General features: G+C 40.2%; 1 protein-coding gene across 9 annotated transcripts in view; it reads right to left on the bottom strand.

Moving 5' to 3' along the window:
- The window catches only part of Wdr33 (WD repeat domain 33), a 100,912-nt gene extending 93,394 nt beyond the window's left edge, over positions 1-7,518 (bottom strand). For 3 of the 9 annotated variants that reach the window (XM_005397581.2, XM_005397576.2, XM_005397580.2), the window contains exon 1: positions 7,243-7,517. The gene's annotated coding sequence lies outside the window, so the exon portion shown is untranslated. Of the gene's footprint in view, positions 1-7,242 lie in introns of all 9 variants that reach the window. The other 6 variants (XM_013521045.1, XM_013521046.1, XM_013521044.1 and 3 more) reach the window with 4 other exon arrangements.
- Between the last annotated feature and the right edge of the window lie 4,241 nt (positions 7,519-11,759).

Here is an 11,759-nt window from a genome sequence, read left to right as displayed (position 1 = left end):
GCTCAGCGGCAAAAGCGCCTGCCTGGCAAGCGCAAGGTCGTGAGTTCGGTTCCCGGTACCGGAGAAAAACAAAAAAAAAAAAAAAAAAGAAAATAGCTATAGCTGGGCATGGTGGTACACACCTATAATCCTAGCACTAGGGAGGCAGAGACAGTAGGATCCCTGCAAATTCAAGGCCAGCATAGGCTACACAGTGAGTTCAGGGAAGTCTAAACTACACACACACAAAAGAAACAAAGAAAGAAGGAAGGAAAAAAAAAAACTTACACAGCAAGACCCTGTTCTCAATTAAAAAAAAAAAAAAGGAAAGACAGAAAAGGACACAGTGGGGTACTACTCTGGTATAAAAAGGCTAAATTTGAGTCATCTGTGGAAAATAGATACACTTTGAGACCATTATGTTAAGTGACATCAACCAGACATACAAGCTTTGGACAATGCATAGTTCTTCTTATATGCAAAACCCTAAACATAAATAAAGAGAAAAAGAAAAGTATTGGAGAGAGATAGATCTTTTGCAAAAAGAAAGGTGATCAAAAGATGAAGGGATAGGCAGAGATGGGTATGAAAAAAGTGTCATCATTATGTACTACAAACATGTACTAATTTTTTAAAATTTTTTAAGTTTTCCAATTAAATCTGATTTAAAAAAACAAAAAAATTAAGCTTAGGTGGTAAATGTTGCTATGTCTTTTTTACAACTGTTTTTTAAAAATTAGCTGCGTGGAGGAGCCTATAATCTCTACTGCTCAGAAGCTTGAGGCAAAAGGATCTCAAGTTCCAGGCCAGCAGGGGCAATTTATGGAGACCCCCCCATCTCAATACAAAAAGGGCTGTAAGCCAGGCGTGGTGGCGCATACTCGTAATCCCAGCACTCAGGAGGCTGAGGCAGGAGGATCATTATGAATTCGAGGCCAGCCTGGGCTACAAAGTGAGCAAAAGGCCAGCCTGAACTGCATAGTGAGACCCTGTTTCAAAAAGACAAAAAAAAAGGGCTGCAGGCAACAGAACACTTGCCCAGTATGTTAGGGCCTTAGGTTCAAAGGAGGAGGGGACACTGGATGGAGCTCAGTGGTGGAGTTCCCCTGAGTTTACCAGTCCCCCGCAAAAAGAAAAACCTAAGATCACAGGTATTTACAATACAATAACATTTTTCTAACAGGGGGAAGTAAAGGTGATAATAAGGATAAAGCAATTAGAAACAAAAGCAAGATTTAAGTACTCTTTCCACACACAGTACTACACTATTTAATTTTAAACCATGTAAATATTTAACTCTTTTTTCAGCAGTGGGGAATGCATTGAGGGCTTCACACAGTCAAGAAAAAAGGATTCCCTAATACTGAACACAAACAAAAGTCAAATTTGACAATCAAAATAATAGAAGTCATCAAATAAACGAAATTGTTATTTCAAGAAGCTTCTGAAAACAGTTCTCTGCATCTCCAATGCTGTACTTTCTACATAAGGGTCTACCATTCAGGCAAATTTCCAGCTTTTACAGTGTTTTTGAGGAAAGCAAAGGCAGAAATAAGTGTAATGCAGTTAGTAGAGTCACGGTAAATCTGAATCCATTTTGTGTGAAAGAAATCCCAATAATTTTTTTTTCCAATTTAAAATATCAATGTAAACTGATGGTTTCTTGGTTTTTTTTAAAAATGTTTTCTAGCTCTGGCCACTAAAAAGGGCCTTGAAGCAAGCACACTCTAGCAGCAATGCACACATCACCTAGCACCCAAATTCAACTCTATAAATGAGTATTTCTATCAAAGAATCAGGGCATCCTGGAGAAGTGGGAAACTTAAAAATCAAGAAAGGAAAGCTAGGCATGGTGGCACACACACCTGTAGTCCCTGGAGGCTGAAACAGGAGATTCACTGCAAGCTCAAGGCCAACCCAAGCTACATAGTGAATTTAAGGCCAATCTGAACTACACAGCAAGACCCCGTCTCTTCCCCCAGAAATAGGGAAGAAGGCCCCAAAACATTCATCCTAATTAAAGACTGTAAAGACCCTCAGCACTGCCATTAAGAGTCTTTGGCTTTTGGGGCTGGGGATTTAGTTTAGCGGCACAGCGCCTGCCTGGCAAGCGCGACGTCATGAGTTCGATTCCCGGTACCAGAAAAAAACAAAAAACAAAACAAAGAGTCTTTGGCTTTTCCTAACTTCATTTCTTTGTTTTAGTTTTGGTTTTGCAGGGCTGGGGATGGAACCTATGGCTTCGCACATGCTAGGCAAGCACTCTAACACTAAGTTACACCTTCGTCACCAAAGCTTTTTTTTTAAACAGAAAAGAGCAAATAAGAGTATAAACAGTACATAGAGCAGAAAACCTCTCAATGAAATAAACGCCTCAGCCAACACTCAATTATAGATGAGAAATACTGGCAACAGCATTTAATGCCAAAGTTATCACCCCACAGGTCAGGTATAACTGGAAAGGGAAAATATACCCTTCAATAAAGAAATGTGGCCAATATCATGTTAGCCAAGTAAACTCAGCATTGTTAATACTGGGGCAAACAAACATCTGACAGTCTCCACAACCCTATTCAGGGAACATCAGTAGGAGAAACAGACATTGTCTTTCCTGATGTAATGCAATATAATTCATGTATCATCACCTTAATTAAGTCTTTACGTCAAAAATATTTAATTAAGCCCCTCTAATTTCCAGTTTGTAATAAATAAAAAGAATGCTGGGGGGATAGGGATTTAGCTCAGTGGCATAGCGCCTGCCTGGCAAGAGCGAAGTCATGAGTTCCATTCCCGGTACCGGAAAAAAAAACAAAACAAAAAAAAAAATAAAAGAATGCCAGGCACAGTGGTGTACACACATAATCTCAGCACTCAAGAGGTTGAGGCAGGAGGATCACCATGAGATTGAGGCCAGCCTGGGCTACAAAATGAGTTCAAGGCCAGCCTGAACTGCACAGTGAAACCGTGTCTCAAAAGACAAAAAAAAAAGTGTACTACTTTGTAATTTTCTAAATACCTGAAATTTTTCGTAACATACAAAACTGGAATGTAACCAGAATATCCCATGGACAAAAGAAATTGCTCCTTAAAAGTACCCTAACTAGACAGGCATAGGGGCACACACCTGTAATCCTAGCCACCTAGGAGGCTGAGGAAGGAGATCACCATGAGTTCAAGGGCAGCCTGGGCGACACAGTGAATTTGAGGCCAGTCTGAACTGCACAGTGAGACCCTGTCTCAAAAAAACACGAGGCGGGGCAGGAAGAAGGGGAGGGGAGGGAGGGGGGAGAAGAGGGGAGGGAAGAAGGAGGAGGAAGAGGGGAAGGGGAAGGGGAAGGGGAGGGGAGAAGACAACAGCCAGTCAGCCAGTCAGCCTGTCAGCCAGTCAGCCAGTCTGCCTAGCTGAAGCTCAACAGAACTTGACTCAACACAAAAAATCCTATTTTAGGGATCAGAGTGTTGCTCAATGGTGAACCATGCACTTAACATGCAGAGATCCTAGATTTAATTCCTGGCACAAAAAAGAGCTAGTTTAGTTTTGCACCTGACATTTAAACCTAGGTGAGTCTCCTACTAAAATTCATGATGCTCCTTCCATTATCACCCAGCTCTGGGCTTTTATAAGCATTCAAATTATGAAAATAAAGCACAACTCAAACTTTATGAAGTCAACTGCTCTACCATAAAATTACTAAAATGTTTAGGAACCAGAAAGAGAATAATATGGGTCATGTTGTCTGAAGTGCCAAAATGCTTCTGTGAATAGTACTACTATAAATGGTCTGCAATGGGGAAAGGAAAATTACCAAAGAAAAAGTATTCATAAAAAAAGTTTTAAACCTGAACCACAGCCAGATACAATGGGGCACACCTGTAATCCCAGCTACTCAGGAGGCTGAGAGGCAGAATTATGAGACCAGCCTAGCAATTTAGCAAGGCCCCATCACCAAAAGAAAGGCTAAGAATGTATGTCACTCAGTACTAGAGCACTTGCCCAACATGCACGAGGGCCTATATACCACATAAAAAACAAGACAAAATAGTGTACTGATAAATACTAAAACTGTGGTCCTAGCCAGGCCCAGTGACACATAAATGTAATCCCAGCACTTGAGAGGCTGGCATAGGAGGATTTCAAATTCAATGCCAGCCTGGACAACATAGAGAAATGTTGTCCTCAAAAAAAAAACAAAAATAAAACTAAAAAAAAAAAAAAAAAAACTATAGTCAGGTAACTTGTCATAAAACATCACCACAACAAAGAAAATTTCACATTACAACAAAAAAATTAACATTTCTTATGGAGCTTCAAAACAATGAAACTGGGCATGGTGGCATACTACTATTACTACTGTAATCCCAGCACTCAGGAGACTGAGGCAGGAGGATCGAAGTGAGCTTGAGCGCAGCCTGGGCTACATAGCGAGATCCTGTCTTTAAAAACAAAACAAACAAACAAACAAACAAAAAAAAACACAAAAACAAAAACAAAAAAATTTTTAGAATATTTTGTAGAAAACTAGGAGTTTAGAATCTGTTCTTAAACAACAATTTACCAGTTGATAATATGTAATTAAACATACAATGTTTATAATGATAATGAAGATTTCTATAATGATAATGAAGATTTCTAATCAGAGGGCTCTAACTAATACCACTTCCCTTAAAAATAACTTATAAAATCTCTAAGTTTTTGTTGGGGGAGGGGTCACATACATTCGTAAGGGAAAAATCCCCATAATTATACAGCTTTAAACTGGGTGTGATAATACACACCTGTCAACCTAGCACTTAGGAGGTCTGCACTGAGTTCAAGGCCAGCTGGCTTACATAGTGAGTTCAAAGCCAGCCTGGACTACAGAGCTAGTAGAGCTTGTCTTAAAAAACACATACACACACTACACTACAATACACTACAATACAATAGCAAGCAAACTTTACTAGAACTTTACTTTTTTATTCCAATATAAAAAGTTTGATCGGGCATGGTGGCCCACACCTGTAATCCCAGCACTCAGGAGGCTGAGGCAAGAAGAATGGTGCAAGTTTGAGGCTAGCCTGAGCTATACAGTGATTTCAAGACCTGCCTGTACAAGGAAGACCTTGCCTCTAAAACAAAACTAAAACAAAGAAAAAGTTTGAATGTGGCAATAATGTTCCCCTCAAAGTAATATGAAAAGTACATGGCCTTTTTATTACTCAGTAGAGATTTAAATAAGCACTGTAAGTGGTTAGTAAAAATGATTAAAGGTTTAGGTCAAAATAAAACTATAATAGCAAAATTAGTCAATTACTGTTTTTCAACAACAAAAAAATTATGTCATCAGCTTCACATAGGTAACTTTTTTTTCCCCTAACACATTATGATATAGGCCACCTTTTTACCAAAATTCTTCCCAGGACAAGAAATATAAAATGTTAACCAATTTGAAGATAACAATATGTAATACAAAACCATTGTTAATTTCTTGTTTTGTTTTTTTTTTTTTTTTTTTTTTTTTTGGTTTTTCTCCGGTACCGGGAACTGAACTCACAACCTTGCGCTTGCCAGGCAGGTGCTTTTTGCCGCTGAGCTAAGTCCCCAGCCCCCATTGTTAATTTCTTTCACCTTTGAAATTCTGTATCGTTTCTGGTTTTTTGTTGTTTTGTTTATGTCTTTGGGTTTGTTAATTTGTTCCTCTTTTCTCTTTAAAATAAAAACAGAAATATAAAATATTCCCCTGAGTTTCTAGAAAATAGGTTAAATATGGACCTTCCAATCCTAGCACAAACTCAAATGTATATAGGGCAAGGAGACCACTTAGAAAATGCAAAAGTATCTTACAGTAATAAAATACGTGTGTAAAATGCAATTAAGAAAAATGCTACTGACAGAACAATTAACCTTCTTCATTCTCTTTCTTTTTTTCTTTTGGAGACAGGGTTTCACTATGTAGTGCAGGCTGGCCTTAAACTCACTATGTAGCCCAGGCTGAGCTGGAATACTGGCAATCTTCCTGCCTCAGCTTCCTGAGTGTTGGGATTACACGGGTGTGCCACCCCGGCTTAACATACTTTAATGCCCAGTAAAAGTTTTGTTTGAATTAAGTAGATCTACCTTTGCACCACATTCACAGGCACAAAATACTGTGTACCGCGTTCGTTCTATCTCCAGGGTGCACTTAATAGTAGTGCCCCCAAGAGGTGTGCCTTTTAGCATAGGCTTTTTGTTTATATGCTTTCTTCCAAAGTTCTTTAACAGTTAATCCCAGCAGGGTATGGCCTCTGGAATCCCAGCACTCAGAAGGCGGAGGCAGCAGGATCGCTAGGAGTTGAAGGCCAGCCTGAACTGCATAGTAAGACCCTGCCTCAAACAAACAAACAAAACAAGTTAATGCCATCTGTGTTGAAACTAATTTAAAACACTCTTGACAGATTTTCTATACACGGTTTAGGTTTGATTTGATTTAAAATAGATCCAATTACAGAATTCGCTGTCGACCTGCCTTCTCCTTACTTGGGAAGGGCTACTAACCACAAGGTTAGAAGGAGGCATCAACTTTTCTTTAAAACGGCAGTCAGGCGGGCCAGGTGGCACACACTAGTAATCCTTGCTCCCCGGGAGTTAGGGGCCAGCCCAGGAAACAACTGGACAGCGGCTCAAAACAAAGCAGGAGTACTAAGATGCTAATATCTACTCTCCAGAAGACAACTTTTAACTGGAAATAGAGACTCCTGAAATAGATATTTATAGAGAGCACTATGTCAAAGATGCAGGGGTTTGCCTGTCAAGCGGTCCCTTTTCTCCCTGTAACAAACATACCTTTCAAACTATGAGAAGACCAAGACTATAAAGCCTCAGCTGTTTTACAGATTTCACATTAGCTTCTCGCGACCCCTTCGACAACTCACTCGCAGTCATACTCAGTCCAACTCTCGGCCAACCTTCCACCCCCGCCCAAATCAATTTCAACGCGCCTCCTCCGGCAAACTTCACGTCTCACCCGTGGCCCGCCTCACCTACGTCTCCTCGTCGCCGTCGACCCCAGTCACGGCCTTACTTCCACCAGGCCCTTCTTCCCCAGTCGGCCTCAAGCCTCCAGCTCTCTCCTCTAAAACTCGAACCTGCCTCAACCAACCCTCCCGGGATCTGTCCTCCCGGCCCCTGCGACCTGTCCCCAGGCGCCCCTCCAGGCCCTCAGAGCGCGCAACGGCCAAGCCTGAAAATGGCGGAGTGCCGCCGTGGGCTGCAGGCGAGCGGTCCCGCACCTGCGCCGCACTCACCGTCTGGCGTTGAGCAGAGCTCCTAATGTCAAGCGATGTGTTCGTTTTCACAGTTGAGAGTGTTTCCCTGTCTGGCCTCTTTCCTCCCCGCGTCTCAATCCCTCTCCTCCGAAAGTGCAGCCGCCATCTTCCCCTACGAGCTACAGAGCGCACGCCCTTGTGTCATCACGCACAAGCGTACGGTGCTACGTCACGCGCACCAGGGCCGCGGGAGCTTCGCAGTGTTCGATCTGCGCATGTGCCTAGGTGAGTAGCTGGGTTTGGCCGGATCCTCACGCGGCTTTGCAGCGCGCTTCCTTTGTTCCGCGGGGAGGCGACTGAGCTGCTTCCGGAGGGCGATTGTGACAGGGTCATTTGCAGTCTTGATGTTTACGTTAACTACCCCGGGTGTGCCCAGAAACACCCACTTTTACAAACTTTGTATACGCCGTTTGTTCCCGGAGGTAGTTTTTAGAGTAAAGCGTTTGACCAACCCTACCAAGAGTCAAACGGTGCCAACTTGCTAAATCTGTGTTTTCAGCTGAATAATGAAGCATGTGGCAGAGTCGTGCACACAATTACGGTTCTTACATTACCCAGTGCTAGTGGTGCATTTGGGTTATCCTCTTAAATCAGGAGGCCGGGTTAGGATGACAGCCTTATGGTACAAACACTTTGGAAAACCCATCTCAGTTTCTGCTAAATGTCAGTGTACGCTCAGCCCATAACCCAAAAATTCCACTCCAAAACTAATTTGCACATACAGACCCACCAAAGGCGTGTCCAAGAATATTTATAGCACTCTATTCATAATAACCAAACACTGGAACCCAAATGTCCATGAGTGGTTGAATGGGTAATTAAATTGTGGTACAGTCCTGCAGTCAACATCTGCACAATAGGAAATAACTACTTGAATAAATATGAGATGTTAACTCAGGCAAAAAGAACCCTGCCCGAATCCATATACGCAGTTAAGAATATAACGATTTAGCTGGGCATGGTGACTCACGCCTGTAATCTCAGCCTTTGGGTGGCTGAGGCAGGAGAATTGCCATGAGTTCAAATCCAGTCTGAGCTACACAGCCAAAAAAAAAAAAAAAAAAAGAAAAAGTTGTCAAGTAAGTTCTCTCCTCTCCCAACATATGGAAAGTAATTTGAAGCTACAAATTAAGAATTCTGAAAATATTTAGTATTGTGACTCCATTATACTCCTCTAAAAATCTATCCTAGCCGGGCGTGGTGGTGCACACCTGTAGTCCCAGCACTCGGGAAGTTGAGGCAGGAGGATTATTGCAAGTTCGAGGCCAGCCTGGGCTACAAAGTGAGATCAAGGCCAGTCTGAACTATATAGCAAGACCCTGTCTCAAAAAGACAAAAATAAAATAAAATAAAAATCTATCCTGAAGATAGTCTCAGAAATGTGAAAAAGACAGTGTACAGACTTTTCATTGAGATACTGATGGTAGAAAAAAATAGAAACAAATTCCAGCAGCAGACAACAGTTAAACAATGACACAACAGTACATTACAATATCACGCAGATATTGCAGACTATGTTTACCAAGTTTTTATGACATTAGAAATTCCAGTAATCTAGTTTTATATATATGCCTGAAAATATCTAAGGAAATATATAAATATGGATAAAGAACACCTCTTTTCTTCAGGTATTACACAGGTTTTGGTTTTGCAGTCATAGGGTAAAGGGTATGTTTTTTGTTTTTGAGACAGGGTCTTGCAGGGTAGTGCAGACTGGCCTTCAACTCACTTATGTAGCCCACATCGGCCTTGAACTCAGAGTGTTCCTCCTGCCTCAGCCTCCCAAGTGCTAGGATTACAGGTGTGTGCCACCACACCCAGCAGGGTATGGATTTTAAAAGCAGCAGTAGTACATTACTGACCTTATATGTTAAAATATTTATTAAGTGTATTTCTATTTGTAACTAGTTACACTATGTCCTGTTGATTTTTTAACATATCACACATTGCTTCATAAGTCATTTTTTTCAATTCTCTCACTTTTTAGACTCAATTTAGAAGACACTACGCATTATTAATATATGTTAAAATGTTTCACCTCCCCAGGTGTCAAGAAATTAATTTTCAGCCAAGCATGAGGGCACACACTGGTAATCTCTGCTACTCAGGAGACTGATGCAAGAGGATCTCAAATTCAAGCCCAGCCTAGGCAGCTTAGTGACTTAGCAAGACCCTGTCTCAAAATAAAAAAATTTTAAAACAGGCTGAGGATATAGCTCAATATAAAGGCTCTCAGTTCAATTCCCAGGGCTGCAAAGAATAATAATTTAACTTTTACTCCCTTGATTCCGGGACAGCAAGGATAGTCATAATTTTGGAAATAACAAGCAAATATTTCTGAAAGGAAGAATTTTATTCTAAACTAGCATATGTGGCTGTGTCTGCTCCCTCAGAGTATGGTGAGTATGGGAGTGGAAGAGCAAAGATAGCTGGAAGAAAAAACACATGCTCAGTCAACAAATCATTTATTTATGCAACAAGTGGTTATTACCCTGCCATTCTTCTAACTCTGAGCACAGAATAAACCAGACCTCAAAGAGTTCCTCCCAGTAGAAGAACAGTTCAACAGTAAGGGTAGGACAGGTTGGCAGGAACCTGAGAGAGGGACAGGTCAGCCAGGATGGGAGGCAGGACTCTCACAAAGGTGGGGAAGGCACAGGGAGGTGACCTAGGCCTTGGAGCATAAGTAATTTCATCATCAAGGTGCAGAAACAGGTCTGTAACTCTCACATTTATTCTTTAGAATATTTCTATTGATGAATTAGTAATTTTAATTTTATGAGTTTGCAGCACCTGTCTGGCAAGTGTGAGATCTTGAGTTCAATTCCCAGTACCACCCCCCAAAATTAGGGGTTTTATTATATTAAACAATAAGTACTTAACAGGAAAAAAAAACACAAAAATAAAGTATTGAATTTTTAATTTTTATTGAGTGTTTATAAAATAGCATCAAAATTTTCACCATCGACTAATTTTTGATGTAGTAAGTCTAAAAAAAAAAACCACAAATTCTTATGTGGACTACAATGAAAATGCCAATAGCACTTTACAAAAAAAAATACACTTTACTTCATTTACTACATCTAAAGCAGTCTACAGGGCTGGGGATATAGCTCAGTGGCATAAGCGCCTGCCTGGCAAGCATAAGGTCCTGAGTTCAATCCTTGGTACTGCAAATAAATAAATAAATAAATAATGCATTCTGCACACATGACAACAACATGGTCCATACATAAGTATTGCTTAAACTCATAGCACATGTGTTTTGCTTTCCTGGCCTTGTTGTAGGACATACTTGACATCTCAGTGGTCTTGCTGTTCTATCAGGAGGTTTTTCTTATATTATACAGTGTGTAGTTAACAGAAACACAAAACATCAATAAAATAGAGTATTACATTCTTAATTTGTGTTGTGTGTATAGAAATATCAACATTTTCACATTATCTGTGTATTCAGTTACAAAATCGAAAAGATAACATCAAAAATAAATTCTTATAAGAACTGCAATGAAAATACCAATACAACTCTAAAACAAAAACAAGCATTGCTTCACACCCAAGGCAGTCTTCACACATGACAACTACTTGTTCCATACACAAGTACTGCTTATGCTGATAGTATTTTTTTTTGTTTTCCAGTACTTTCTTGTAGGATACAGTTGAAATCTTTTTTTTTTCTGTTGTCCTAGTAGGTCTTGTGATGCTGCACCTGCCTGTTCACCTGTCAGCTCACCAAAGTGCTCTACAATTTTTCTGTATAGTTCCTTGGGCAAAAATATTTTCTTTTTCCTCTGCTGTAAATGATCTCTTGTGAGCTCCAGTCCCAGTTCTCTAAGAAAGTTTCTCCATGGTACTTTGCACTTGTTATTTTCTTTGTAAACTATAAAACACTTTATACAAGTTTAGTATCAAGTAAAACACAACCATTGGCCAATGCTTCGTGTTTCAGGCAACATCACAGTTGGTATATAACTCATCAACAACTTTACTCCACCTTTGGTTTTGTTGTAGAAAGTTTCCATCTCAAGCTTCTGTTTTGTTGAGGTTTCCCTATCAGTGTTATCATCGTGGGGAAATGTTGACATCAGCAGTAGATGGTTGTTTTGCTTTGAACTGAGGTCAATGTTATATCTTTCTGAAATCCAAAGATTGTACTATATAATTTTAGACTGAAATGGCAACATTTCATTTGGAAGTTCTGCTTTGTTCCTGCGTACAGCTCCTGGCTCATCAATTTGTGCTCTGTTAGCAAATGTAACATGAATTGGAAAATTCCAATTGTTTTGCGACATGGGAACAAGTCTGCTCAGAACATCACTTGGTTTATTACCATATGAGGAAGAACCTGATGGCTGAGTACAAGAATAAATGTGTAAATTGAAAGCATAATAAGTCTTTATGCATTGAAAAGGGCATAAATTTTTATGCCATATTTCAACACATTCCTTTTTTAACTTTTTTTTTTTTTTGGTGTTCGTTTTTTGTGTGTGTGTGTT

The sequence above is a fragment of the Chinchilla lanigera genome, unplaced genomic scaffold (genome assembly GCF_000276665.1).
Source record: "Chinchilla lanigera isolate Chin_1 unplaced genomic scaffold, ChiLan1.0 scaffold00058, whole genome shotgun sequence".
NCBI lineage: Eukaryota > Metazoa > Chordata > Mammalia > Rodentia > Chinchillidae > Chinchilla > Chinchilla lanigera.
The sequence above is the reverse complement of the archived record's forward strand: the minus strand, read 5'-3'. Positions and strand labels throughout refer to the sequence as shown.